The sequence below is a fragment of the Aythya ferina genome (genome assembly GCF_964211825.1).
Source record: "Aythya ferina genome assembly, chromosome: 16".
In the NCBI taxonomy this organism is placed as follows: domain Eukaryota; kingdom Metazoa; phylum Chordata; class Aves; order Anseriformes; family Anatidae; genus Aythya; species Aythya ferina.
The window spans coordinates 3,224,900-3,228,450 of NC_140315.1; the positions used below are offsets into that span (position 1 = coordinate 3,224,900).

The 3,551-nt window shown below is 46.9% G+C and overlaps 1 long non-coding RNA gene across 1 annotated transcript; it reads right to left on the reverse strand.

Moving 5' to 3' along the window:
• Positions 1-495: 495 nt before the first annotated feature.
• LOC311445559 lies at positions 496-2,606 on the reverse strand. The gene is made up of 4 exons (XR_014698507.1): positions 2,288-2,606; positions 2,122-2,193; positions 1,741-1,891; positions 496-1,425 (listed from the first exon to the last, which is right to left on the reverse strand). It is a non-coding gene; the product is annotated as an uncharacterized lncRNA (long non-coding RNA).
• Positions 2,607-3,551: the final 945 nt, after the last annotated feature.

Sequence of the window (3,551 nt, forward strand, 5' to 3'; positions counted from 1 at the left end):
AGACCCCCAAATCCCATTTTTTTTCCCATGAATAACTGATGGAAAACCAGCTCAGCCCAAAGGCAACGACCAGTCCCATGAGACTGCTGCTCTCTGGACAGGAGAGGTGTGTGGCTCAGGTCCTGCTGGCCCTGGTTTGGGATGCCCAGATCCCGCTCAGTTCCAGCTGAGCCCTGAGCTGCTGTGCACTTAGGGAAGATTTATGTTCTTCTGTCAGATCGAAGAATCGTGGCATTTCCTGGAAGGTTAGATGATGTTTCATTTTCAGCAAATAAGGTCAAAAGCATAAAGAAAAAAAAAAAAAAAAGTAATCTCTCCTAGATCAGCTGTTTGCAAACTCTGGAGGTGCAAGTGCTTGCTTGTGGGTTGCTGCTCATAGAAAAATGCTTTCCTGGAGCAGCACACAAACAAACGTGACTTTGCTTCTTTGTCACCCCACTGTCTCCAGCACTTACAGACTCAGCTGGAAAATAGCTCACACAGATGAGTACGTTGCTCACTCACACACTGTCAGATTTTTATTTTATTTTATTTTTACAAAGGTGCTGGGCACACCTGGGAGGGCAGGAATGGGGCAGGTGAGACGGCAACCCTGTGCAGAAGAGATGCAGTGAGTGGGGTGGTTTCCCAAGCAGCTCCCACACGATGCTGGAGGAGGGATGCAGGCTGGATCCTGAAGCTGGTGTGGGGGCCAGGACACCTTGGGGACACATGGGGTTGTGTTGGGCTCACCAGACAGGGACACCTCTGGGCCCTGCAGGGTGTGGATGGGAGCAGGGTGGGTGCTGGCCGAGGGTGGTGGGTGCAGCTCAGCCGCTGCCTCGCTCCTCGTGTCGGGAGAGGGCAGCCTTCCCCGCGGATGGATGCTCCAGGGAGGGGAGAAGCATCCTCCAAAGAGCCAGCCCCTGTCCCAGCACACAGAGAAATGCAGCTTTTACAGAAAGCCGAAAGGAGAAAGTTCAAACACAGCTCACCAGCGGGCACACAGGGCTGCAGAGGGGTCCCTTTGGCTGCAGCTGGATGGGGTGCCCTGGCCTTGCATTGCCACCCACAGCCCTGCAAACCCTCCGAGCAGAACAGCCCCTGCTCTTACCCTGGAAATCTGTTTGCACAGCCACAGCCAAAAAAACAGTCAATGAAAAGACACGTTGGAAACGTGGAAGCAAACTTAATGCTACTGCTGTGATGCTCCATTTGAGCTGCGAGGGGAAGATAAAGTTCTGCCTCCCACTAGAGGTGTCATCAGGGAAAATTATTTCTTCCCTCACTAAATGGCATCACATGGTTTCTTCTTTTCAGCCTGCTGCCAGCTTGGTGTCACGATCTATTTTTTTCCAGGAAAATACTCGGGTTACCTGACAGTGGTGGTAATCCTCCATCCACCCCCCGGGTGGATATAGTAAAGATATTCAAATATAGATCCACCTAGGAGAGAAGAACAAATAAAGATGGCTCTTAGCATGTGAATAGCTAATGAGGACCCACTTAGCAGTCTTGGCATATTCATCAGCTCCAGCAGATTATCGTTGATTGTGTGTCTGCAGCTACTTTCTTCTCCTTTGCTCATTATACCCGGGTCAAATGAAACACACACAGAACCGTGGCAGAAATGATAAGAGCCAATGGAGATGGCCGCAACGATGACCCATCCCAACTGGAAAATTACCAGTTAGGATTTTTTATAGCCCGTCAAATGGAGCTATTTCATCTTGCGGCAAGAGGTAGGTCACTTCTAATTACCAGGGTGAAATCCAGCTCCGCACACCATCCTGCGTCTCTCATTAGTGGTCCTGGATGGGAGACCCCTTGGAGGAGCAGCTGAGCAGCGTTTCAGGGTTGTTTTGGGTTCACCATCATGCTGATGTTGCCCAGTGACTCGGGGCTGTCTGTGCTAGGAGGTGAGGACAACAGAGCCACTCAGTGCCCCGCTCACAGCAGCAGCTCTGGAGATGAGCACCATGCACCCCAGCACCGCACCCTTGGCCCAGATTTTTCCCTGTTAGCAGGAGATTTTTCAACCAGTGGTTAGAGTCCCATGAAATCAGAGTGAATGGCATACAGACATACATATAAACTATAAAAATATGAAGAATCCTCTAACAGGGGGTTCTTCCAAAGCACCTTAGGATGCTGGTTTCTCCCCCTCCAGAAACCAAATTTGGCTGCAAGGTGAATAAAGTTGTTGTCAATGACCTGTGAAAAAAACAAAAATGGACAAAAAAATAAGAAAGGAAGAGTGCAGGTCGGATCCTGCCTCACCATCAGTGCCATCTCCGGATCAGTTTACCACCACTCTTCTTTTCTTTGCGGTGCAGCAGGTGTTGGAGAGGGGATGCTCGGGGCTTGGTGAGGGAATGGCCAGGCAATGGAAAGAGCTGGGAGAGGGCTGCTGTAATGTGGTGCCATCGGCAGAGGACTCAGATGCAATCTGGGTTACACGGGTGTAAATCTGCTCCATTTATCCTTGTCTGATCCAGCCCTGACACCTCACGCACCGTGGTTGCTTCCAGGCGCTTCGGTCTCGGCTCCTTTTTGGCCCTGACCCAGCAAACCAAAGCATCCTTTTCTCTCCAGTTCTGGGTCAGAGGAAAAGGCTGTTATTAGGCTACTTCTGCTTTGTGGTCTTTTAATTATTTCCACCTCTGTGATTACACTAATTAGCTAACTGGTTTGTAATGGCTGTATGGTAGCTCTCATTACATTTTCATTAATCACAGCATCAGCTAGTCTCATTACATGATTTTTTTTTTCTTGCTTTATGATTTGAAACTATTCAAAGCAAAAGTAATCTGAAGGGGGAAGAGAAGTCAATAGGAACAGACAGAGTATTCGTCAGCAGCTTGGCAGAGAGACTCTCAGGTATATTTAGAAATGTTATAATTTACAGGAGCCCACCAGCCATTTACTTAGCTTCTAGAAAAAAAAAAAAAAAAAAAAAAAAAAAAAAAAAGAAAGAAAAAAGGTAAGTTTGAAGTTTCTGATCACAACTGTTTAAGGCACCTTCTCACTTTCTTTGATTCAAGACAGCTGAGTGACACATTCAAATGGGATCAAAAATAAAACAACTGACGGCGTGTCTTCTTTATCCTGATGGCTGCAGCTGAGCATTGCCTCAGCCACAGCATCTCTTCATCACATGGCAAGCAGGGGACAAAGCAGAAAAAAAGATCTAAGAGAAGGTTAAGAGTTTGCTGCTGGAAAAAACATTACTTTGACAGCTCTCAAGATTTTCCTATAAATCTTCATCCACCTAGACTATTTCATATGCTAAACGACTTCTTAAAATAATCAAAATTAAGAACAAAGCCCATGTTGGATAGCTTAAATACATGCACAAGGGAGTGTTCATCACTGTGGCTATGACAGAAGATAATAATAATAATAACAGCAAGAATTAACACCTATTTAACAGGAGAAATCCAAAAGCCTTAACAAACACCAGTCAATTAATTCTGCCAGCCAGCTATGTGTTGGGCAGGGAAAGGATGGTGGGTGAGAAGAAAATTGTCCAGAAAGGTGCAAACTGTGAGCAGAGAAGGCAAAATTGGTCC